The 27,623-nt window shown below is 42.2% G+C and overlaps 1 pseudogene; it reads left to right on the forward strand.

Annotated features, from left to right (window-relative positions):
• The first annotated feature begins 10,244 nt into the window (after window positions 1-10,244).
• LOC133069753 (U6atac minor spliceosomal RNA) lies at window positions 10,245-10,357 on the forward strand (annotated as a pseudogene).
• The last annotated feature ends 17,266 nt before the right edge of the window (window positions 10,358-27,623 follow it).

Raw genomic sequence — 27,623 nt, forward strand, 5'->3', positions numbered from 1 at the left:
CAGACAAAAACAGCCACTGTCAGTGTGTGTTTCGTTCTGGGTGGCAATGTCTTCTGCAGCCACAGCAGAGAATTACAGACCCACAGCTGGAGACCCTGCTAAGGACGATGTGGGAAAAAGCCTAGGCAGGCTGCTTAAAGGGTCGCGTTGCCAGCTATTCCCCAGAAAAGGTCAGATCATCACAAATAGGAGCGAGAAAAAAAAACTTACTCACAAGGGCAGAAAGAAATCAGGGTGGGCCTGATGGAAATTAGGCCGGACAAGGAAAAACTCCTTGTCTCCTTTTGCCTGTAGTGGTACAGGGTGAGGAGATGCCCTTGGGGGAGGGCTGCGAGTTTGCTAGAACTGTGTGAAAAGGTCAGGCGAGCTTGACTTAGTCAAGTGTGCCTTTGGAAAACCATCTGTGAGGCTGTCACCAGCAATGACGGTAGGCGGGTGCCCCCCAGAACTCTGACAAATCAAAGCAATCCATGGTGGCCAAGAACAGACACTGTGGAGTTACTCAAAGATGCCAGAGTGACTCTCAGACCTGTTGATACCTTAACACCGCACATCACTAAGTTTGCCTGGGTCCGGGAAGTTCTGAAAGTTTGCTTGCAGTATTAGTAGCTCAGTTGTGTCCAACTCTGCAACCCCATGGACTGCAGCCCTCTAGGCTCCTCTGTCCATGGGATTCTCCAGGCCAGAATACCGGAGTTGGTAGCCATTCCCTTCTCCAGGGGATCTTACCGACTCAGAGATCGAACCCAGGCCTCTTGCATTGCAAGCAGATTCTTTACTGTCTGAGCTAGCAGGGAAGCTACTAAAAAATGAATTCCCTGGACTAATAACTTTGGTAAGTCTGGCATGCCTCACTCCTCTTCCAAAGGCCCAGCAGCCAGTACAGGGCGCCAGAGAGAACCGTAGTGAAAAATTTTGTTTGGGTTTAACACTGCCCTCCCCAGAAGTCTATTTCTGGTCACCTTTTGGGAAGCTCTGCACTGATCTCTAGAGGGAGAACCAGCCAGAAATGAGCTCCGTGCTGAGCCAGAGAGGTTGTTCATGGAAAGAGGGAAGACGATAAAGGCCCCTGCCACATGGAAGAGGCCTCTCTCACTGGACCAGAAGGATGGGACTGGACTAAAAGGTTAAAGGGAGGTGTGGAGAGGGTGTCTTAGACCAGCTCTCCTGCCAAAGGCCTCAGGAGAAGCAGTTCTTTCTTTGGACTCATTTTCCAGACCTGTTTTCGTGGTTAGATGGAGTGGATCAGAGTGAGAGGTAGAAACCCAGGCTCTCCAGTCCTGGTCTTACAGTAGTATGTAACACAAGGGCTCCAGCATGCTTCACGGGCCAGGGAGGCCCCGTCCCTTGTCTGCCAGCTACACCTTTCTATGGCAACTTCGCTCAACCAAAGTCGCCTCCCACCACATTAAGCAGAATTACCCCAGGGGCGCTAGTGCCCCCGACACTACGTACACATTCACTTTATACTATGATCTCATACCAGCAAGAACAGACATTATTTGCTTCTACCGCTTTCTTAGAAATGGACGAGTGAGTTATGATAGCATCTCAAGTTACCCAGTTTCAAGAAAGGGGAAGGATCTGGCTCAGTACCACGATGTTCTTAGAACTGGGATAATAAAAATGTACCTGAGGCATTCGTTTGTCTGCATGGACTGCATTGTCTTCAGAGGAGAAGGCTCATGCCACTGCCTTGACTCTGATCCTGCTCTCCCTCAAAACACTGACAGGGAACCGAGGGGGCCACGTGGTCCCACGCTCCGCGGTCTAGCTCAGAAAGAGGAGTTGCCTTAATCACATTATTAGTCTTCCTGGACAGACCGTTGGCTGTATTAAGGAAGAAAGGGACCTGAGAAGTGACTTCTCATTTGACTTCTTCCAAGGCTGGTTTTATTAGATGGGTCAAGTTCATTCATATTTGATTATTGATAAATCTCATCTCTTCACCCTTGGTGGTCCTCTGTCATGCTCCTTTACCTTTAGAGAGCATTTTATTTTATTGTATTTACTTTGAATATTATACTAGCTTTTAAAATTTTTGTGTTTAATTTTTAAAAATTATTTATTTGGCCACCCTTTGCAACACATGGGATCTTAGTTCCCTGACCAGGGCTCGAACCCATACTCCCTGCAGTGGAAGTGTGGTGTCTTAACCAGTGGATCACCAGGGAAGCCCCCTCCTAGAGCATTTTAAATGGTTCTTCCCTCTGCCTCCCTCATGAGGCCCACAGCCCCTGATTCTTCTTCATCCTTGGAAGCCCCTCTTCTTCCTGCCTGTGTCTTCAATGGTCAAGGTTCTAATCCATATGGAGCTTGGTGGGATCTAAGTCAAGTTCAAACCCCTATGTGCTTTGCTGGGAGTATTGTAAATAAGGTATTGTTGTCATAATTATTTCTGATTAATATTTTTACACTTAATAAAGTCTCAAAGCGATGGCATGCACTTGGTCTAGGGGAGGACCATCTTCCAGATGACTTGCCAGCAATTAAAGTGGCTTGTTAGTCGGAGGCCCAGGACGACCGAGGACAGCTGGAGAGCTCTTCTTTGCAAGCAGCTCTGGTTAACATCAACCGGGAAAGCTCTTTGTAAACACATGAATAATTGATCGTCCAGCGCTCACATAGCTACCGAGGATCTGAGCCCGTATGACTCATTTGCGAGCCATTCCTGTCGTCTGGATGCCATAACATTGGAGGAATGATGATCGTTTCTTGGAGATTCTTCTGTGGCCAGAGTTGCCAAGACCAAGGCTGTAATGGTTTGTTATGATGACCTTTGTTATTCCATTAGGCTCAATTGCTTTAAAAAATGATGTGTGCATACTTTCGGAACGTTTTTACCCTTTACGTTGACCTGACATCATAGTTTATATTACAGAATGTATTAATGACAGAGGAGTGTTTTCATGTCCCAAGGACAAATTTTAACAACCATAATCTGCCCTCAGTCATCATAAATATAAATGTATTGGTCAAACAGATCTCGTTAATGTGGCCAAGATAAATGCAAGCCTATATTTTAAGGCAGTTGAAGTTCTAGAGAATATATTTGGGGCCTTTTGTGGGACTCAGAGATCTTGTATACGTGCTATCAGAAGGTTGAGAAAATTAACATGTTTCCCCCTCGGGTTTGGTGTTGGACAGATATTAACGTCTTGGGGATGTCGAATAAGATTGTTCACATAGTTTCTGGACACCATTAATGCCTGGTGGGGTGAATCTTAGTTCTTAAAGCTGTACTCTCATTATGCTCCCAGGGCTTTTGAAAAGAAAGGAGATACAGATCTCAAGTCTCAGTCATGCGTTGCTCAACCTTATTTCCCTGTATCAGACTGTTTTAAGGTTTTAATTGTATTAATCTCACTTGCCCCAGCATCTTCCTTCCTGTGGGAGGAGGTGCTTTCCCACAGATGCGTGTCTGATGTTTTGCATCATCTCAGTTGGCAACGTGTATGTTGGCAGATAATATTCTGGATGTGAGCTGTCAGAAGGGTCGAATACTTTTCCTCTTTGTTACGCTATGCTCAGAAGTGTGGGTCTTTATTGGTAATATCCACATTTCAAGCTTCTCAGGCAGAAAACAAATACTTATTCTAAGAAGCCTTTTCTCATCATGTTTTTATACTGAACCATGAAAATGTGTTTAGGCGGTAACGTCTCACATGCTACCCCCCAGAGAGCAGACTGTTTATAGGGGTGAGTTCATCTCCCCCAGATACGGTAAACATGGTGCCATCATTAACCTCTTTGTGGATTACAGTCACATGGCAATGATTGATGAGCACCTCAAATAAAACCATTTACCTTTCTTCCTTTAAAGGAGTCCTTTGAGAAGAATCTTTCCTTCTCAATTTGCTATAGCCTTTGGCAAAACACACATGGGGCACTTTTCAAAAAATAATTTTTATTGTAGTATAGTTGTTTACCAGGTGGCACTAGTGGTAAAGAACCCGCCTGCCACGCAGGCAACCTAAGAGACTCGGGTTCAGTTCCTGGGTTGGGAAGATCCCCTGGAGGAGGTCATGGCAACCCACTCCAGTATTCCAACCTGGAGAATCCTATGGGCAGAGGAGTGTGGTAGGCTACAGTCCATGGGGTTGCACAGAGTCGGACATGACTAAAGCGACCTAGCATGCACACACACAGTTGCTTTACAATATTGTGCTAGCTTCTTCTGCATAGTAAAATGAATCAGTTATACATGTGCATATATACATTCCCTCCCTTTTGGATTTCCTTCCCATTTAGGACACCCCAGTGCATTGAGTAGAGTTCCCTGTGCTAAACAGAAGGTGCCCATCACTTGTTTACTAGTGCAGTATAGTATCAATAGTGTATATGTGTCAATCCAACAACAGAAACTGAGGCAAGTACACCCAAGTTCATAGCAGTCAACAGTGGAAAACAAATGAAGTGTCCATCTACGGATGAATGGATAAACAAATTGTATCAATACAATGGGTATCCATACAATGGAAAGTGATTCAGCCTCAAAAAGGAAAAAACATCTGACATGTGCTACAACATGGATGAACCTTAAGGACATTAAGCTAAGTGAAAAAGGCCAGTCACAAAATGACAAATGCTGTATGATTCTACTCATATGAGGTATCTGGTATAATCAAACGTATAGAAATAGAAGAGTTGTGAGTGTCAGGGGCTGGAGGAGAGAGGATGGTGGTTGTTGTTTAATGGGTGTCGGGCTTCAGGTTTGCAAGATGACGCGTTCTGGAGAGGGATGGTGGTGATGGTTACACAACAATGTGAAAATACATAATACTGCTGAACTGTACACTTGAAAACGGTTAAGAGCATAAATTTTATGTGTATTCTACCACAAATAAAAAATAATAATATTAAAGAAAAAAAAAAAAAAACACAACAGAGGCTTAGAGGTGAATTAATCCAAACTCTAAGGCCCCTTACTGAAAAGCCAGCGCAGGCTACAGCTGCTTTCAGAGCCCCAACCGTTCTCCTCCCCACACCCCAGGACATCAAGAGCTTTTCTTTAACTTCCACTAAAGAGAATAAAAATTTGACATGTAATGTCTTTGAACTTGACTGAGAGTGGGATAATTTAATTTCAGGCTTTAACTTCTTTGGATCTTGTAAGAGGATTAAGTTTTGGTCTTGGGACTCCCTGGTAACTTGATACTGGGAAGGGTAAGTTCAAGTGTAGAACATCTTACTGTTGGGATACTTTTATGATTTAAATTAAGATATCTTGGTTTTACTGCGTAACTTCTGAGGGGCTATGTTGGTCAATGTAGCTGGAAATAATTTGAGATAGAAAACTGAAGAAGAGCTACATTTTTCATCTCGACTATAGAAAGGCCTTGAGAAACACAATGTACTTTACCTACCCTTCTCAGAAACTTATGGGGGAAAAATCCACACTGCCTGCTGGGGAAGGTCTTTAGTGGAGCAGTGGCTGGTTTGGTGGTGGTGGTGGTGGGGAGCTGATTCCCTCTCTGTAGGTGCGGTGCCCCTTCTGGTTGACCATTCTTTGTTGTTGTTTATTCCCTAAGTTATGTCCGACTCTTTTGTGACCCCATGGATTTTGTGACCCCCTGTAGCCCACCAGGTTCCTCTGTCCTTGGGATTTCCCAGGCAAGAATCCTGGAGTGGGTTGCCATTTCCTCCTCCAGGGGATCTTCCTGACCCAGGGATCGAAACAGGATCTCCTGCATTGGCAGGCAGGAATTTGGGGACAGATATAGTAATTTCCCTCAGGCTGCTTGAGTATTCATATTTATTTCTTATGCATCCAAAGAAGAGGCATTAGTTAGCCTTGGCCCCTCCCCATTTCCTCTCATCCTTATTCTTAAGAGAAAAATGACTGGTAAACTTGGAAGTAGCAACTGAACTCTGCTCCTCCTCCTTCCTCTTTCTTCCTGGGCTCAGCCCACCTTCAAACTGCTAGGAAGTCTCCTTGGTCCAAGTGGTAAACTTGGCAGAAAAACCTTGCCCTAAATGGGAGAGGACTGTAGTTGTCCAGTGCTTCCTGAGGCTTGGTGGATAAATTTTCTACTGAGATTCTGTATTAGAAATTGTTGTCTACTTACTTCTATATTGTATTCCTCAAACACATCCTCCAGCCTAGCTTTGTTTTTTTTCCCAGTAATAAAGCAGATATTTGTGGTTCAGTCTCTCATTCATGTACAACTCTTTTCGACCCCATAGGCTACAGCATGCCAGGCTTCCCTGTCCCTCACTATCTCCTGGAGTTTGCTCAAACTCATGTCCATTGAGTGGATGATGCCATCCAACCATCTCAATATCTGTCACCCCGCCTTTCCCCTGCTCTCAATGTTTTCCAGCATCAGGGTCTTTTCCAATGAGTCAGCTCTTCACATCAGGTGGCCAAAGTACTGGAACTTCAGCTTCAGCATCAGTCCTTTCAATGAATATTCAGGGTTGATTCCCTTTAGGATGGACTGACTTATTTGACCTCAAAAAAATCAGATGTTTGATCTAAAACTATGTCCACACACTAATTGTGCTCTGCCTTTGTCAGGTGCCATGAAATCTGCAGAACAAGTTCATCCACTGCATGCCACTTGATCCTCCTGATGATCCAGTGAGGTGGATGGATGGGAAAGCCTTCCGTAAGCCATTTCAGTATTATAATCACACTTGCCCTTAGTTGCATAGCTCATGTCAGGGAGGTTTGAAAAGGTTAAGTAACTTGCCCACGTTATAGGTGATGGGCTAGACCAGAACTCAGGCTTTTGACTTCTGGCAACTTGCTGCTAAACATCTGTTGGCAGTGTAGGTGTATAACTGATTCACTTTGCTATATCCCTGAAACTAACACAACATTGTAAATCAACTATACTCCAATAAAAATTTAAAAAATCTGTTGGCAAGAATTCAAAGTATCTTCAAGTGGAATCTGGTTTAATCCTACATTTGAAACATTCACTTGTGACTTAATGAAGGGAACTTTAAGACTGTTGTGCATAGACTGCAGTGTGTTTGTGAATCACCTAACCATTTTTGTTCAAAGTGGCTATTCCTGTATCTGACGCCCTGATATCCCCATGTGGTGGGTCTGCAGTAGGACCTAGGAATCCTTCTTTTTAGGAAGGCCTCAAACTGTTCTAAACTCTTACCTCATTCCCTGCAGACTGAGTCCTCTCTCTCCCCACTCTAACGTTGGCATTCTCTCTAATGGTGTGTAAAGAAATGTTAGCTTTCTTTGAGAAATGGAACTCACTAGCATACTTTGTGGTTAAACACGGATATGTCCATGTTGGGTGACCAGTTCATGCTGATCCAAACATGCATCTCCCAGCTCTCTGAGGACCCTAGCACCCACATCTGGAGGCAGGAGGAGACTACCTGTGTCCTGAAACAGAGCAGAGCTCTGAAGGCAAAACTTGGATGGACCTCAAGTCAGCTAAGTTAACTCACCATTAACTCGCCCTAATTAATTGGGCAGGAAGGGGCAAGGCTTGGGGCTGAACAGTTGTGCACAAATTGTGTAACAAATGCCTATGTGAGAATGTATGCATGAAGAAATAATGAGAAAGAGTGCTTTGTAAAAATATTTGCTTCTTTTTATTTTGTTTATTTTAAATTTATTTTGAATTGAAAGGTAATTGTTGTGTGGGCCTTACAGTCAGAATAAAGCAGCAGTGAAAGTGATAGTTACTCAGACATATCTAGCTCTTAGCGACCCCATGGACTATAGCCTGCCAGGCTCCTCTGTCCATTCAATTCTCCAGGAAGGAATACTGGAGCAGGTAGCCATTCCCTTCTCCCGAGGATCTTCCCATCCCAGGAATCGAACCCGGGTCTCCTGCATTGCAGGGAGATTCTTTACTGTCTGAGCCACTAGGAAAGCCCAAATATTGTGGATTAATACATATATTAATACATACATGGAATCTAGAAATATAGTAATGATGAACCTATTTGCAGAGAAGGAATGGAGAAGCAGACATAGAGAATGGACTTGCAGACACTGTGGGTGAAGGAGAGGGTAGGATGTTTTGAGAGGGTAGCATTTGCTTCTTTTTTAAAATCAATTGGTGGGAATTCCCTGGTGGTCCAGTGGTTAAGACCCTGCATTTCCACTACAGTTGGCCTAGGTTTGATCCCTGGTCAGGGAACTAAGATCCTACAAGCTGTGTGAACGAAACAAATCAAAGCAAAAATCAGTTGGTGCCTTTTAATGAATCAACAAGTAAGAAGGAAGTCCAAAATACAGCATTAACAATGTAAAGAACCTGGGGGCCATTGGTATGGTTTTTCTGTGTGTTTGTTTGCTTTGTATTTATTTTATTTTTCCAGACAAGGTAAGGATTAGGGATGCTGGTGAGAAATTGTTACATTCTCTAAAAGCCCAGGGGAGATTCTGTCTGTCAACTGGTTTTCCTCTCTTTCTACCTCCCAGCCAAGCTTCAGAGGAAACTCTTTTCATGTGAACTGGAAAAGATGAATTTCAAGCTTCATTGAGAGCTTGAAAACCTTAAATCCTCCTTGAAAAAAACCTGCCTCTCCAGAATCGTTGGTCCCAAAGAATTAGAAAGCTTTTTTCTTGGGCTGTGGAGTGGTTGTGTTATTAACTATGATAACTTAAGTTACTGAGTAGAAGGATGTAATAAATCTGAAGGTATTTGTTCTGGTTTGTGACTAAGCAAAATTGAATAATATTAAATCAGATGTTGTTATAAACACATGAAATGGCATGTTTTTTCCCAGCTTGGGGCATTGTGGCATGAAGTTTCTGGGAATCTCAAAAAAAAAAAAAAAAAAAAGTTTTTATATTCTTGCATACTGTGTCTGGTTTCTGCTAGGTTTTCTTCTTTCTGAGCATGAATGCTAAATAAAAGTGCTTATGTTCAGATCTTTGTGTTTTCCCAGTAAGTTAGCAAGGCTGACTAGTGATGTTCTTACTCCTTTGCAGGCTGTTCTATGCGGTAGAAGGAAAGGCCTGGGATGTATGTACGTATGTGTGTGTTTGTGTGTCTGTTGAATGGAAGGGATGACTGGCATCCTACTACCCTGGCATGTCTGGATTGGAGGGATTCTTAGACACAAGCTAGTTCACCAATCTCCTCATGACCCTGGAGAGAGTGGCACAACTGCCTCTGGTAAGTGATTATGTTGGCCTTGAGCTTCTACTCCAAAGGGGTGGTAATGCTGCTGTGTGGTACACAGAATGATGAGAAAAAAAACTACAAAGAAATCATGACATACAGACTGCCAAAGAGTGATTATAGTTTTTCTTGTGTTGGTGCTTAGGGGTAATTTTTCTTTCCCTAGTTTCCAGGTGTATTATTTTTCATAATGGAGAAAATAAATTGATATTCAAAACATAACTATAGCCTTAAAAAAGTTTGAGCATTTAACAGTCACCTTTAAGAAAGATAATTTGGGATTTTGATAGCATTCTACAAATTGTTTAGAGCCACATTGTCCAACATGGTAGCCATTAGCCATGTGGGGTTCCTGAAATATGGCTGATCCCCACCGAGATGTACAATATGTGAGTGATACAAACCCAATTTCAAATACATAGTGCAAATAAAAGAGTGCAAGATAGATCAGCAATCATTTTTATAATGATGATGCATTGAAATGGTAAGAAATTGGAAATATTGGATTAAACTTATTATTTTTTAAAATTTATTTTATTGAAGTATAGCTGTTTTATAATGTGTTAATTTCTGCTGTATAGCAAAGTGATTCAATTATACATGTATATGTATACATATATAATCTTTTTCATATGCTAAGTGGTTTATTATGATTATTACAGGATATCGAGAGGCGTTTCCTATTCTATACAGTACGACTTATTGTTTATCCATCTATATATAATAGTTTGCATTTGCTAATTCCAAACTCACAAGTCATCCTTCCCTACCCTCTCCCTTTGGCAACCATAAGTCTGTTCTCTATGTCTGTGAGTCTGTTTGTGTTTCATAGATACATTCTTTTGTGTCATATTTTAGATTCTACATATGAGTGATATCATATGAAATTATTCTTTCTCTTTCTGACTTACTTCACTTAGTATGATCATCTCTAGGTTTATCCATGTTTCTGCAAACGGAAACAACCTAAATGTCCATCAACAGATGAACAGATTAAGAAGATGTATACAATGGACTACTACTCAGCCATAAAAATGGATTAGCTATTAATAAATTAGTATAATTATTTTCACTTTTTTTTTTTTTTTACCTTTTTTGACACGGCTACCAGAAAATTTAAAATGATGTATGTGGGTCTTGTATGAAGAGAGATTAGCGTTCTTTTTGTCAAGAGTTCGGAGGCCTGGACAACACACATATAGTTAAGGCATTGCTACCTATTTGGTAACATCTGAACATGGTTTTGAGAAAGGAGTGACAGCTTAATGAGTGTGAGGTGTCCTTTTAGGGTGATACAAAGGTTCTGGATCCAGATAGTGGTGACGGCTGCACAATATTGAGAATGTACTAAATATCACTAATGGTAAATTTTATGTCATGCATATTTTATCACACACACATGCACACAATTACATATGTGACTTACATTATGCTTCTGTTTTCATGTGCTTAAAGAGGTAGGGGGTATGGCTTTGCTTAAAATAGTGTCTCTAGAAATACAGAGGGCTTCCCTGGTGGCTCAGTGGTAAAGAATCCACTTGCCAATGCCGGAGACATGGGTTGGATCCCTGGATTGGGAAGATCCCCAGGAGAAGGAAATGGCAACTGACTCTGGTTATCTTGCCTGGGAAATCCCACGACAGGGGAGCCTGGTGGGCTACAGTCAGTGGGGTTGCAAAGAGTCGGAAATGACTTTGTGACTGAACAACAACAATAAATAGAGAAAAAAGTGGAAAGAGGCAAGGATAGACTGAAGATGGTTGGGAGAGTTTAGAACTCTTTTCTCTCTCCCTTTGGTGCAAATGTTAACACTTTTCATGAAGTCCCTGGAGGCCTCGGATTCACGCGGTCCCTATCTCTTCGCAACGCCTTCGTCTAACTTGTCTCATTCCACTTTTCCTCCACACTTGGCATGCAGCCTACTGCAGGGTTTCTCACTAAAGATAACTCCTTCCCTAAAATTCCTCACAGTTATGTGGTGTTAAGGAATTAGGGATCTTGACAGTTGAAAATAAAATAGAACACTCAGATCAGGCTCCACAAGCCTCCTGCCTCCCAGATACTGTTGACTGAGAAAAATGAAAGTCTTATCTCTGCATCTCTGGAATCCAGCTTCTTCAGCGTACACCTCAGGAGGCAAAATGGATCTGTGGCGTCAGGAGTCAGGACAGTGGTCCTGGAGGCTGGAAGTGAGAGGAGGTGGCCAGTGCCCAGGTTGGGGCACCGGGAAGGGCTTGTGAGTGTGGCCAGTATTCTCATCTGGGTGCTCCTTCCCTCAGTGAGGGCATGTGGTGAAACCGTTGAATTGGCGACCCCATGTGCATTCCTCATCAATACAAAGTTTCAAAACAAACCACCTGGGGGGTGGACACTTCTTTGAGTGTTGAGCAACCAGCTCAGTGAGTGAACGCGGTGTAGCCGGTGCATACCCACTTCCGGTGGGACCTGGATTGACAAGGCCAGTCCAGGAGGAAGAGGTGGAGACTTCCGGAGGCTCCGCCTCAAGCCCCTCCGCCCGGAGCTTTGTGAGTGAGCACCTCAGACGACTCACCTTTGTACTTTCTCTGCTGTCTCTGCATTTGGGGCGCCCCGCCACACTTGGAGGTCAGGGAAGGAGGGCTGTGAGCATGAGTGACTCTTACCAAGAGGCGAGCTCAGCCACTGGTGTAGGTGAGACCCCCTCTCAGGACAGTCACATTCTTGGGAGAGGTTGGAATTCTTCCCCTGCTGTAAATAGACCCCCGTGAGGGGAGGGGGGACTGCTCCGGAGCTACCAGGCCCTGCGGTTATCACCTACGGAAATCCTGTGTGCTGGTAAATACAGCCTCAGCAAAGCCTGGAGAAGAGATTACACGGGGGAGCCAAGGGGCTGCTGAGGAGGCTGCAGTGGGAGGTTATTAACCAGCCAGAGGCTAGGGGATTTGGGTTGGAGGAACACAGGAGGAAATGAGGGAGGAAAAATAAACAACTGAGATTAGCAAGCTCACTTGCTTCCTCCCCTCCGCCCTTTTGTTTTGTGCCTGGAAGAGGTCGCCCCTGAAATCTCCCCTGCTGCAGACAACAGCCTGGAAGCTGATTTTGTAAACGGGGCCTGGCTCCTGCCTCCTCCCCCCATAGCCAGCTTCTCGCAGTGACCGTGCCCCCCAAAACCAGCCTGCGGCAGGATTCCTACACGCTCCAGCCGCCCCCGCCCCCACCTCTGTAAGTGCAAAGTGCCCAAGGAGATGTGTCCAGCTGGATCACCCTGGGCACCAAATGCTGTGTCCCTGTCAGGGAACTGGTTCAGGGGAGGTTCATGACAATGTTGTTGACCCTCAGAGAGGTTTTCCTGTCTTTAGATCACAGCCAGAAATGATCAGATGTGGCCCTACACTCAAGTGCTAACCTTCAGGTCCGCCAGCCTGCTGGAAGTCAACTGGTTCCCTTGGAAAGACTTCAGCCCCATAAGACAGGCGAGAGGGAACGGAAGGTGACCAGAAAAACCGCCTGTCCAGATCTCAGCTCTGGCTGTGCTGGTTGGGTGACCCGGGGCCAGGCTTCCTAACCTTTGTGGGTCTTCATTTAAACAGCCATAAAATAGGAATGAGTATGCTAATACACCATCCATCATATGATACATGAGGCCTCATGTATACACGAGGATCTGATAACAGGTGTGTAAAAGTACTTTGTGAACTGCAGAGCGCCTCCCCGGGAACTTTCTGGCAGGGGTTATCAGAGTGGTGTGCTAGGGTGTGTGGGCAGAAAATTGTTACAGAGAATGCACAGAACTCCTGTTTGCAAATATTTTACTTTTACTTAGAGAATCTTTAAGGAAAATCAATAGCCTGATAAAATTAGCTAACCCTTAATGCTTGTTACTTAAGAGAAAAGCTGCTTGAGACTTTCCTGGCAATCTAGTGCTTAAGAGTCTATGCTTCCACAGCAGTGGCCATGGGTTCGATCCCTGGCCTTGGAACTAAGACCCAAAATCCTGTGGGGCCATGGCCAGTAAATAAATAAATACATAAATAAATAAATAAATGAGAGAAGCATCTCAATAGAAAACCAAGTCCTTGGGATGGCATTTTGGGGTCACATCTGAAATCACTTTGTTCTCAGTCCACCCCTGGGGCCTTCCTCTCCTGTTCAGACACATTGTCTGCACCAGGGAGCAGATTCCCACCCTCAACTCACCTCTCACCTCTTGCACAGCAGTCAATGCCTTTATAAGTTCTTTTTTTCTTTCTTTTAAAATTAATTTTTATTGGAGTACGGTTGCCTTACAATGTTGTGTTAGTTTCTGCTGCATAGCAAAATGATTCAGCTATACGTAGACGTTCTTCCTGCATTGCTTGTTTAGGCCCAGTCCAGCGAGCTCCCTGTCTGTGAGGTCTGTCTCTCTAAGCAGTTTGAAAATGTGAAGTGCCAGGGTAGTTTTCTGGAGGGAGGACAGGCTAGGAGCAGCTTATTGAAAGCCTTTCTCCTGCTTAGCTGCCCCCTGAATAGGCTGCCTAAAGATGATGAGGTGTTAGAGGCCGGAGAGGGGTCTTTTTTTTTTTTTTTTTTAATTTGGACCATTAAGTTTTTTTTTAATTGGAGGATAATTGCTTTACAGTGTTGTTTCTGCCATACAACACCGTGAATCAGTCATAAGTCTACATATGTCCCCTCCCTCTTGAACCTCCCTCCCACCTCATCCCACCCCTCTAGGTTGTCACAGACCACTGGGTTGAGCTTCCTGTGATATACAGTAACTTCCCACTAGCTATCTATGTTACAGATGATAATGTATATGTTTCAGGGCTACTCTCGCAATTCGTCCTACCCTCTCCACAAGGCTGCTGTCTTATGTTTGCATCTCTATTCTTACCCTGCAAATAGGTTCATCAATACAATTTTTCTAGATTCCATATATATGTGTAAATATATGATATTTGTTTTTCTCCTTCTGACTTACTTCACTCTGTAACAACAGGCTCTAGGTTCATCCACCTCACTAGAACTGATTCAAATTCATTCCTTTTATGGGTGATTAATATTTCATGGTATATATGTACCAGAATTTCTTTATTCAGTCATCTGTCGAAGGACCTCTAGGTTGCGTCTATGTTCTGACTACTGTAAATAGTGCTGCAATAAACACTGAGGTACAGGTGTCTTTTTTCATTTATTTTTATTAGTTGGAGGCTAATTACTTTACAATATTGTAGTGGTTTTTGCCATACATTGACATGAATCAGCCATGGATTTACATGTGTTCCCCATCCTGATCCCCCCCTTCCACCTCCCTCCCCATCTCACGTGTGTCTTTTTGTATTATGGTTTCCTCAGAGTATATGCCCAGTAGTGGGACTGCTGACCCATGTGGTAGTTTTAGTCCTAGTTTTTTACTGTTCTCAATAGTGGTTGCATCAATTTACTGATGTGGACTATTTTAAAGTCTATTGAATTTTTTACAATATTGCTTTTTTTTTTTTTAATGTTCTGGTTTATTGGCCATGAGGCCTGTGGAACCTTAGCTCCCTGATCAGGGATCGAACCCTCACCCCTGCACTGGAAGGTGAAGTCTTAACCACTGGACCACCAGGGAAGTCTCATGGGAGACATCTTAAAGATGTTCATAAAATGCTTATTGAGTGCCTACTATGGGCTCCACACAGTTAGTCATCAGGAAAACAGACACAGCACTGCAGTCATCAATGGAGCTTCCGCTACAGTGGGAAAGCCTGGCATGAAATAGCTAATGACACAAATAACTAATTGCAAGTGTCACGAACATTACCAAGGGGAAGTTCAAGGTCCCAAGAGAACATTTCAGCCTAGCCCTGAAGGATAACCACCTCATACAATGCAGGGTGTGGTGATGGTTAGGATTAGATGTGGGGAGACACTTTCCCAGCAAAGGGAACCTACATATGTCCCTGGGAAAGGACATGATGCCATATATTCCATTTATAGAAGGACAGCCACAGTTATATGAAAAGACTATTAAAATACTTTGCTCTTTTCTGATTTCATCTATGTGTGTCTATTTTCTTCATATACTTCAATGAAAACAGTATACCACTGTAGACTGAATATAAAAATGAACACCAACTGTCTTCTGTTAAGCCAAACATAAAGATATTTGCAGAAATATAAAATAATGCTACTTATCACTAAAATTTTGAAGGGGAGATATAATCATTTTTAAAAATATGGTATTTATGCTAACATGTAGTGAGCTGATTATTGCTTTTTAAAAGACTTACTAAATGTATTTTTTAATTTCTCAAAAGAAATCTGCTTTTTCAGGAGGGAAGCTGGAGGCACGGTCTCCTTGTCTTCAGCCATCCCCTTGGTGGAGCGCCCACCTTGAGTATCAGGAGGGATTGCCTCCTCTCAGGCCAGCCCGCTCTTTCCATCTTCACATGCTGCACTTTTGAGAGCCCCTGGAACTCCAGAAATCCTTCCCTGGTTCCCTCAGGTACACCTGCTGTTCCCCACACTGATCTCCACTTCTGTGGATGTCCAGACCCAGAATGTGAGAGTAGATGTCTGGGTGAGGTGCACAGGCCCACACGGTATGACTGGTGGGGACATGGCCACCTCAAGGCTTGTGCTCAATAGGAAGATAGAGGTTCTACCCACCGCCAACCAGCCAGCCATTCTGGAATGAGTGCGAAGTGTTATCAGATATTCTGCTGATTTTTGAAAAGAAGTCAGACATCCATATTTTAAAGCCCAGTGTGGTTCAAGTTTCTAAAAATCATGACATGGGCCAAAACAAAAGTCTGGGTCAGATTTACCTGTGGCTGCTTTGCTACCTGTGTGTGTAGGCAAAGTAGTGGATTCTTTGTACCTTCTACATTTACAAAACCGGAAATACTTATCTATGCATTCATTCATTTGATAATTCTCTTCATCTCTCCTGAGCTGGTACTACACAGGGAGTTAGGGAAAGCAGATAACTAAGATGCAATATATCCGTGCATAAGGAATGTCAGTGTGACGTGATCTGTGCCCAGCTGGATCAACCTCTCCCGTGCTCCAATAGCACCTGTGCACTGAACACACTGGCTGGAAACTCACATTTTGCTGGGCTGTCTTCCTAGCTCTGTGACCTACTTACCTGCTACCTGAACCCTAACTTCAGTTCTGTACCCCCAGCTTCTAACCTGACAGAGTACCTAACACATTGTAGTGGTTTTGGAAAAGCATAAGGACTGACAAGCGAGCAAGCAGCCCACTAATTACATGTCATTCGGGGCAGTGAACACAGAGCAGGGTCTCCCTGTGTCCAACTTCTATTCCCACCTTCAACCCCAGCTTTTGAAACTCTTTTGTCAAGAAAAAAGCAAATGCTAATTGTTAAAAAATAGGCCATAATAAGGGCTTCCCAGGTGGCACTAGTGGCCAAGAACTTGCCTGTCAATCCAGGAGATGCAAGAGTTGTGGTTTCGATCCCTGGGTTGGGAAGATCCTCTGGAAAAGGAAATGGCAACCCACTCCAGTATTCTTGCCTGGACAGTCCCATGGGCAGAGGAGCCTGGCAGGCTACAGTCTGTAGGGTCGCAAGCAGTCGGACACGACTAAGCACACACACAGGCTAAAATAATGTAAAGAAGCAAAAGCATAGAAATCAATAAGAACAAAAGTATTATCTCTGAGAGTTAAAGTCATTCATTCATTCAAAAAATGTCAAGGTGAGTACCATACTCCATTGAAGAGATGAGACCGTTAAAGAAAGCAGATTTTAAAAATCAGTATTCATGTGAAGTCTCAGTGTCATGGGAAAACCATTGATTCAGGAGTCAGATCATTTGGCTTCTTGTCCACCTTTCCCACTGCAAGATCTGGAGCAACCTACTGACTGCATCTGAGCCAGTTTCACTCTCCTGTAAATTGAGAGGTGTATTGAAAGAGAGTATTTCCAGTGTGACTTTTGGCTTTCACACAATCTGTGATTCCTGGCAACCAGTTGCCTCTTCTGAGATCACCTAGCCTGGCAGTTAAAAAAAAAAATAAAGAAATCTTTAGGTCAGCCTATATCTGCCTCCCTCTCCAAGAGTGATCAGAGCCTTGCTCCCCACAGGACAGAAAAATGAATAATAGTACAGTGGAATTCTCATGTCCTTCCCTCTTCCTTGAGAACTAAGGGACTGGCTCAAAAATACTGAGAAATAAACAGACCACTCAAGAGCCTTTCTCGAGGTTTTAACAGCACTTGGATGCTTGGCATATTTATCTGGATTTCAGTATTTGAAGGCTGAAACTCTGCGCCTCTCCACTGACCCTGCAGCATTCTCTAACTGGGGCTTTGGAGATATCCATTAAGAAAAAGCTGAAGAATGCTTCCTTGGGGGAAGGGGAAATCAGGCACCATCAAGAACATTCAGTCTATAATATCATTTTCCTCTGGGATTCAAAGTTCGCTTAATGTACTATATTTATCACGCAGTGAGTCTCATTAACTGTCTTATTCAGAACTTCCACTTCCTATAGTTGACTTCTTTTGGCCCATAACTTGTCATATTTCTTATACGGCTAGTATATTGAATTTCAACCGTTAGCACTTATTTATTAAAAACAAAACACAAATAAAATTGCAAACAATCAAACAAAACCTGGTAAATAGCAAGTCCATGTTTTCCTCTTAAATTTCTTTAAGATCAGAGAAATGTTTAAAAAAAAAAGTTGCTAAGGAGATTTCCATATTTTTTAAAGAAATGTCTTGGAAGAATCCTAAAATTTGGAGTTTCCTAAATAAGTTGACTCTTTTTAAATACTACTTCGGAAGCTTTCCTTTCCACAAAAGATGATCAACTAGTAAAGGGTGCCAGCTTCCATCTAGAGCTCAATCTTGGAGAAGTGAGAGGAAGTTGATGGATGTCAGAAGCTAAGAGAGAAACTGTAGGACAAACAGGATGTGATGACTAATTTTTTGTGTCAACTTGGCAAGCCATGCAGTACCCAGAAATGTGGTCAAACATTATCCTGAATATATCTGTGATGATGTCTCTGAATTAGATTAGTGTTTGAATTGGTAGACTGAGTAGCAGATTACCCGCCCTAATGTGGCTGAGCCGCGTCCAGTTAAAGACCTGAATAGAACAAAAAGGCCAAGAAAGAATTCCTTCTGCCTGACTGCTAAACTGGGACATCAGCCTTTTCCATACTGAAACTGAAACATTAGCTTTTTTGGGGTCTTGAGCCTGCCAGCTTTTGGACTGGGACTTAGACTGTTGGTTCTCCAGGTCCTTGGGCCTTTGGGCTTGGGCTAGAACTTAGGTCTAAGTATGAAAAATCTAGTAGTAAAAATAAAGAATTCAGAAGTTGGATTAAAAGTACTTTTTCTCTCTTAATTTAAAATATATATGGGGTTATAAGGTGTAGACTTGTAATATGTATGAAATAATAGCATGAAGGTTGAAGGGGAGTGGATGAATGGAACTATACTGTTGCAAGGATGTGTTTTTTTATATTTCATGCAATGTTAGCTCTAAGTAACTAGTTAAGAATTCCTAAAACAACTACTAAACAAAAACAAAAGCAAAAACAAAAAAAAGTGCAAGGAGGTAAAGCCAGTAGAAGAATGGAATGGTAAAAAATATTCAATTAACCAAAAGAAGGGAGAGCACAGAGAAATAAAAAACAAATGGGAGATATACACAATGGACTATTACTCAGCTATAAAAAGAACACATTTGAGTCAGTTCTAATGAGGTGGATGAAACTGGAGCCTATTATACAGAGTGAAGTAAGTCAGAAAGAGAAACACCAATTTGGTATATTAACACATATATATGGAATTTAGAAAGACAGTAACGATGACCCAATATGCAAGACAGCAAAGATGACACAGATGTAAAGAACAGACTCTTGGACTATGTGGGAGAAGGTCAGGTTGGGATGATTTGAGACAATAGCATTGAAACAGGTATATTACCATATGTAAAACAGAGGACCAGTGCAAGTTCGATGCATGAAGCAGGGCACTTAAAGCTGGTGCTCTGGGACAACCCAGAGGGATGGGGTGGGGAGGGATTTGGGAGGGAGATCCAGGATGGGGGAACACATGTACACCTGTGGCTGATTCATGTTGATGTATGGCAAAAAACACCACAATATTGTAAAGTAATTAGCCTCCAATTAAAATAAATAAAGTTAAAGTGAAGTCGTTCAGTTGTGTCTACCCCCATGGACTGTAGCCCACCAGGCTCCTCCATCCATGGGATTCTCCAGGCAAGAGCACTGGAGTGGGTTGCCATTTCCTTTTCCAGGGGATCTTCCCAACCCAGGGATCGAGCCCAGGTCTCCCACATTGCAGGCAGACGCTTTAACTTCTGAGCCACCAGGGAAGCCCGAAATTGGGAAAAAAAAACAACAAATAGGAGAAACAGAAAGCAAAGAGCAAATGGTAGACCTCAATCCTACACAACAATAATTAAACTAAATGTAAATAGGCCAACTAAATAGGCAAAATTTCTAAGAGTGGATAAGAAAGCAAGACCAAAAGTATCTGTTATCTTCAAGAGAGGTACCTTAAGTATAAGAAAATAGATGGATTGAAAGTTAAAGAATGGACAATGACACGTGAGGCAAACAAAAGTATAAGAAAGTTTGAATGGCTATATTAAAATTAGGCAAAATAAACTTCAAAGCAAGACATAGTGTCAGAGATAAGAGAGGCACTTCATAACAATAAAATGGCAAAAGATTTATCAATTTTGTTTATCTTTGTCAAAACCCAGTTTTTTATTTCACTGATCTTTTATAGTTTTTAAAAAATTTCTATTTATTTCCTCACTGATCTTTATTATTTCTTTCCTTCTATTGACTTTGAACTTGTTTTTTTTTTGAACTCCTTTAGATGGTAGATAAGATTGTTTATTGTTAGTGATACAGGTAGGCCTGTATCACTAAACTTCCTTTTTAGAACTGCTTTTGGTGTCTTCCATAGATTTGGGGTGCTGTGTTTTCAGTTTTCATTTGTCTTGAGGTATTTCACGATATTCTTTTTGATTTATTTTTTGACCATTGACTTTTTAGTAGATAAATTTAGTGATAGATGGACTTGATCATATCTCTAACTTACTCTTAAATGATCAAAAAAAGTACACTTATAAATATAGATACATTGGTAATGAGAAAGCAAATGGGACAAAATGTAATTAGTTGGTAAATTTGGGTAGACTGATGGGAGTTCTGTGCACTATTCTTTTAACCTTTCTTTGTTTCAAATTATATTAAAATTATAAGTTATCAACAAAATAAATGGGGAAAGGATTGATTATTACTAAGAGTGATTAAAATCGTGGGGGTTAAAGGCAATCATATATTCATTACTAAGAGAATGGATAAGTGTAAGATGATATACAAAAATAATGGTATATAATGCAGTAGTCAAAATCAAAAACATGTATATACATAAAACAACATGTGTAGATCTTTAAAAGATACTGTTGCATGACAAGAGTAAGAAATATAATGAGATAACACAGCTAATACTATGTGTAAATTAAACACACACAATAATATCATGATATTTATAAATATGCACATAACTAAGAACATAAATTAGATACTCTGGGGTGGGTGCTTATGGCAGAGAGAAAAATGGGATTCAGGCTGAAGGAACAGAGGAAAGAAAGAATAATAAAGTAGAAGTAAAATAAGAGAGGAGACTTGCAAAGACTGATGATGATGGTGCGCCACGGACAGAGAAATAGGATCAAATATCTGCTACCAGTGTCCAAAACAAAACAAGGAGTTGATGGAAGAAATGCTGAGTCCCTTTCAAGATGCCTCTTAGACTTAGGTTTTTATTTATTGATTCATTCATGCAACACATAATGACTGAGTATGAAGCACCTTGTTAGATGCTTGGTAAGCAGTTTGAATAAGATAGGGACCTTTCTTGTTCTCACTTTACAGTTCAGGACCTGACCTAGAAGAGTGAGTCTTAATCATATGCCACTGGAGAAGGCCATGGGTGGTGTTTGAGATGAAGAAAAGTCCAGAATAACCATTTTTGCTGAGTTTGCGCTATTCCTTCTGCTTCTATGAATGGATCACAATAAGCCACTTTATCATTTCCTCTCAATTTATACTTCCTTGCCATTTGCAGTATTCCCTCCTAATTCCTGGTGTCCATAGTGCATTATCAGTTTTGTTTTGATTAACTTGATCTGTTAAATAGCCCTTTGTAGTGTTAAGCATGGAAATGTGAGGCCTGAACTGGGAATTCAAGTCTAAAATTCACTTGAACTTTACACTCACTGTCCATCCCATTTATCAGGCCCTTGTTACTGTAGTGTCTGGTAGACACGTCAGGCCCTTCTTATGAGAATGAAATCTCTTTCCACTGTTTTTACCTCTACAGCAATACTACACGGTCACATTGAATTAATATTAAGCAAAAATGTGGTAATATTGAATCTGGATAATCTAGTTGCACCATCCTGATCCTTAGCTTCTACTGATGCCGACAATGAGGTCTAATCAGTGCTATGGTACACAATTAGAAGCATACTTCTAATTCTTTAAAAAAGAATTTCAAGTATTTTCACAAACTTTAGCATGAATTACTGTGTAGTCATTTTCGCAGTTGTCAGCAGCTCTGGCTCCAACTAACGAGAAATATATTTTCCCACAGACAATCTAGGCTGCAAAACACATTGTTCAAAGTTTTTTTTTTTTTTTTTAAAGCAAATAATTAAAATAAGATATTGTGAGAGCTTTGAAGTGCCTGGGGCACAATGACAGGTTCCTTTGTTGAACAGCTGAGTTTCCTAATGCCAGTCAGCTAGATCCTTATCACACGTTTCTGAGCAGGAGACAATGAAAAGGGCCCAGCATGAATAAAAGAACAGATGAGAAATGTGCTGTGATAAAGGCTGAGAAGGAGGCCTGGCAAGTGCCCGGATCCTCATAGAAGACAAATAGTGAGGTGGGGAGAGAGGTACGCTTTATCTTCAGCGTTCTTTTTATAGCTCCGATCCAGAATTGTTTTCCCTGGAAAATGAATGGAGTGCTGGGGGAAGCCGCTTGGCCCTGTTCTCTGGCCTTTTCATTGCACCCTGCAGCCATTTTAATGAGTTATTTCTCACAGTCGCCCTACCAGTCAGGTCGTCATCAATATCCCTGCTTTAGAGGCACAGCTTAAGTGAGGCTAGAGCTGAGGGGTGACTCAGTAATGGGCTTTAACTATGTGAGGGTCACGTGGCTGAGGATGGGGAACAGCTGTCCTCCGGACCCTCTCCTGAGTTCAGAGTGGAGACTGTGGGCAGAACTTCAGCAAGGAGAGACGGATATTAGAATGAGAGAGAGCTCCCAGTCTAGGGGGATAGTGCATTAGTACTTATTGTACTACCCAGGGATCGAACCCCATCTCTTATGTCTCCTGCATTGGCGGGCAGATTCTTTACCACTAGTGCCACTTGCAAAGCCCAGGGGGAGATTACTAGCTGCCAGATCAGGAAGCTTTTCTGAGAGAAGGAATCTGTCTTCTACTTCTTGGTTTGTACCACTGTATCTTCCCTGGTGGCTCAGATGGTAAAGAATCCGCCTGCAGTGTGGGAGACCTGTGTTCGATCCCTGGGTTGGGAAGATCCCCTGGAGGAGGGCATGGCAACCCACTCCAGTATTCTTACCTGGAGGATCCCCATGGACAGAGGGACCTGGCGGGCTACAGTCCATGGGGTCACAAAGGGTCGGACACAGCTGAGTGTCTGAGCATCCAGCATCTACTAGATACACACATTCCCAGAAAATTAATGTTCGAGTGATTCGTTAATGAATGATATGGCCAACTCTTTACATAGGGATCTTTCCACCAAAGCTTGAGACACGTTCATCTTGGCTGACTTGATCTCCCAAGCAGGAGGGACCAAATGAGCCTACAAGGTCACTACTTTGCTTGGGTTCTATAATTAGCTTTTATCTAGTATTGGCTCCGTCCAAGTCAATTGAAAATTTGGTCAAGTTAGTACTTTTTAAAAGATCTTTTTGATGTGGACCATTTTTAAAGTCTTTATTGAATTTGTTACAATGTTGCTTCTGTTTTATGTTTGTTTTTCTGGCCATGAGGCATGTGGGATCTTAGCTTCCCGACCAGGGATTGAATCCACACTTCTGCATTGAAAGGCGAAGTTTTAACCTCTGGACCACCAGAGAAGTCCCAAGTCAATACTTCTTGACCATCTACTGTTTGGAAGGCAATAGGCAAGGCTTTGAATGGCTTACAGAGATGAATTAGTCATGGTTTCTGTCCCCAGAAAGCAAAAGGTAGATTGGGAGAGAAAGAAATACATACAACTTCTTACAATACCCATATCTGAGAATATGAGAAGTGGTATCTTAGAAATCCAATCAAAGCTCATGAGACCATGGAGAAGGAAGTGATGCATTCCAGTTTGGTAAGTGGAAGAGGAATGATAATGAAAAACACTAACATTGCTGTGTACCATGCAGGTGATAAGTGGTTTGTTTAGGGATTATTTTATTTATATCCTTACAATAATGGTATCCAATAAGTACTAATGCTATTTTCATTTTATTCATGATAATGTGGAAGCAGAGTAAAGTTAAGTAACTTGCTAGCAGGCAGCAGAGGCAAAATCAAAGCTAGCTTTCTGGTAGATCTTAAGCTAAGTCTTTAAGAAAATGGACATATTTAGCACATGCTAGAGTCCAATCTCTGGGCCAGGTGTTTCATATAGGTAATTCATTTACTTATGAAAACTCTGGAAGTTATATTATCATTCCCATTTTAGAAATCTGAGACTCAAAAAAGTGTAAATGTAAATGACTTGACTGAGTTACCTGGCTTAAAACATGTCAAGAGAGGCACTCAAACCCAGGCTAGTATGGTCTCAAAATATGTTATTTTTCCCCCAGTGTCCATGATGTTGCCTTAAGAAAAGGAAATGGCCAGTGAATGTCCCTTAGGGCCTCTGGAACTGCAGGAAGGCAGTCATATCCAACTGCAGGTACTGGGAGATCTCAGGCATGTATCCTGAAAAGCCTCCAGACCATTGTAGGGACACACGCGTAGATGACCTGCCTGTAGCATTGATGCCTGTAGCAATACAGACGTCAGGTAGAGTGTCCAGCATTTCAAAACTGGTCAAGCTGTCTGCAGAGCTTTTGTATTAGTCATCCATGGTTTCATAGAAAATGACTACAAATTTAGTGGCTTAAACCAACACCATCCCGATCTCACAGTTTTTGTGTGTCAGGAGCTTGGCTACAGCTTAGCTGTGTCCTCTGCCCAGGCTTTCACAAGGCCACAATCAGACCGTCAGCCTGCTGCATTCTCCTGTGGAGCTGAAGACCCACTTCCAGTCTCATTCAGACTGTTGGGAGCATTCGACTCCATGCAGGTGTAGGGCTCCTCAGTGCCTGGACACTGCCCCCTCCCCACTGGAGTTCACACCAGAGCTGTTTGCTGCTTCAAGGCCAGAAAGAGAATGTCTCCTGGGCAAGGACCCAATCCCCCTTGTAAGTCAGATCCACTCAAGATAATCTCCCTTTCCCTCATAGCTCAGTTGGTAAAGAATCCGCCTGCAATGCAGGAGACCCTGGTTTGATTCCTGGGTAGGGATGATCCCCTGGAGAAGGGAATGGCTACCCACTCCAGTATTCTTGGGCTTCCCTTGTGCCTCAGCTGGTAAAGAATCTGCCTGCAATGCGGGAGACCTGAGTTTGATCCCTGGAAGATCCCCTGGAGAAGGGAAAGGCTACTCACTCCAGTATTCTGGCTTGGAGATTTCCATGGACTCTATAGTCCATGGGGTCGCAAAAAGTCGGACATGACTGAGCGACTTTCACTTTCGCCTGATTTGAGATCTCAATTACAACAGCAAAGTCTCTTCATCTTTTCTATATAAGGGACACTAGTCAAAGAGTGACATCCCACCCCATTTACAGGTTCTGTCCTTACTCAAGGGGAGGGGATTGCATAGGACATATACACTTGGGGACTGGAATTTGGGGATTGTCTTAGAATTCTACCCTCCCCTTGAAACTCATTGCTGGTACCCATGGGTGCACCCACCTCCCTCAGGTGAAATCAGGACCCCGTTGTCTAGGCAGGGCCAGAGCAGAGTCTGCTTACTGGCTGCGTGTACTTTGAAATTTTTCTCTCCAGTTCACCCTCGTGAAGGGCCCATCTGTCACCCTCTCAGTCAGTTTTGGCCATGGGTCAGCATTTCTGATGAAAGACTTCATGGGAAAGGGGTGACATTTACGCCAGAAGTTGACTTGGTGATCAGCTTTGGTGAGTACTTTTTAATTAGCTCTGCTTCCCCTCTCTCCCATTGTTGTTGATGGTCAAGATGTTGTTGGACATATTATTTATTAAATGAGTTAAAGAGGAAAAGGTCAAGGTTAAGGCCAAATACTTGAAAGGAAGCAACGTGTCTGAGGACATCTAAATGTCATTTGATGGAATCAGCTCCTAGACTTGAAGATTTTATCTTTAAGCTGTCTTGGGAAGCTGCATTTTAACTCAACCAAGGAACTCTTATAAATGGAGTTGAATTGATTTTTGAAGAATTGTCTATTGAAACCCCACCTTAGGTTTTTTTCCTTTCTTTTGTTTTGTTCTGTTTACGATTTTCATGCACACACACAGCCCCAAAAAGAATTGGACCATCAAAGAAAGCGAAGTGTGTGACACTAAGCAAACTTGTAAGAAAGAAGTTTAGGGATTTCAATCTCATTTAAAAATGTCCAACCTTTAATATCGTTAGACAGTTCACGGCATAGTTCTGCCAAAACAGAGACAACTTTTTCTCCAAATTTGACTCTGATGGTGAGCTAGTTTTTTGAGAATGGAAACAAAAATAAAGCCAAACAAAACTCCCTATCATTGTGATCAAAGGTTGATTTTTACAATGTCCTCAAGACTAAAGAGGCATTTATTTCTACTGTCCTTACTTCTTCAGTGATTAAGTCTGCTTAGAACACAAGCAGTTCAGAAAGGCTCATCTCCTACAGCTGTTGGGTGTGAAAAGTTTTGGCTAGATAGGAGGGCGGTGGGATTTTTGGGGGGTCCACATCTGGAGCCAGACTGGGACCAGAGTGAGTCTGGAATATTCTTTCAGTTTCCATCTTCTCCTCAGCACCCACCCGTTTCAAATGGCTTCAGCCTTGAAGGCCTTGATGACTTTAAATATCTTCCTGGGTCTGTAATGAAGATGCTTATAAATATTACAAGAGATTTACCACTTCAGTGTGAAATTCTCTGATACCGGCAGGGAGTTTTTAAACACAACTGGGAACAAGAAGCATATGGTCAGAGATTCAAGTTACTGCTTTTTTTTTTTTTATTGTTGTCTGCCAAGGACAATATATTTTTTTCCCTTCTTCAAAATAAACACTGTGTAGGAATGTGCCTCAGCAAATGGCTGGGGTTCTATTATATTTCATGCAGCTTTCTAAACAATTTCCAACCCTGGGCTGGCCTGGTGTCAAACAGAAGGCAACCAACAATAGCAAAATCCCATTAAAGCTGAGAAGGTTCCTTCCTGAGGTGAGCCTGGCCAGAAATAGTCATCTTGGCTCCTTCTCCGGTTTGGCACCAGGGACTAATAATGCACGGTCTTCTAATGGAAATTATCTAATTTCATCCAAGAGCTCCTCCAGAGAGAGCCGGGCTGACGCACTAACAGTCAATATAACAACATTCTTCTTGAAGTGCTGAACAATGGGTCTTTGGAGAGACTGTGATAAACCACGTCAGACTCCGGACAAACACGAGTGTAAAAATAGGCATCAGAGGCACTGACACAGCCACCTAACTTCTCAGGAGGGGGGCCCACCGAGGAGGGTTTGTGCAGAGTGCTCGCTGGGAAGAATTCTTCAGACCTGGCGGGAGAAGGATAGTGGGGTGGAGAGAGAAAAAGACAGAACAAGATTAAGAAAGGGTAGGGGCAGGGTGGGGGAGGGATCAAGAGTGCAAAATGAAAGGGAGAAGCCTTAATTCTCCATCTGTGGCACAAAATATTCAGCAACTGTACATGATCGGTTAACATAAATCGTGCTTTGGGTGTGAGTTCCATTACCATCAGGGGTTTGTTTTTCAAACACTATGTGTAAGAAATGGCCAGTGGGAAATAATGCTCTATTTAAAGATACAAATGCTCCATTTAAAAATAGTGATTCTATTTAAAATATAAAGTGCTAATCCCATTTCTTAAATGTTCTTCATTAAAATAAATATATACTTCCCCAGTATTGATAAATATTGAAATATATACAAGAAAAAGAAAATTTGAATTTCATATAAGAAAAAAAAGATATACCAGAGTTCTGTGAAATAGACATATGTAGAAATAGGCACATATATGAGTTCTATAGCACTATAAATTATGTTATATAAAGAATATATATTACTATATCTATGTCTGTTTCAAGGGTTTTCCTGATGGTGCAGTGGTAAAGAATCTGCCTGCACTATAGGAGATGCAAATGATGTGAGTTTGATCCCTGGGTCGGGAAGATCCCCTGGAGAAGGAAATGGCTACCTACTCCAATATTCTTGCC

This window comes from Dama dama, chromosome 14, assembly GCF_033118175.1.
Source record: "Dama dama isolate Ldn47 chromosome 14, ASM3311817v1, whole genome shotgun sequence".
NCBI lineage: Eukaryota > Metazoa > Chordata > Mammalia > Artiodactyla > Cervidae > Dama > Dama dama.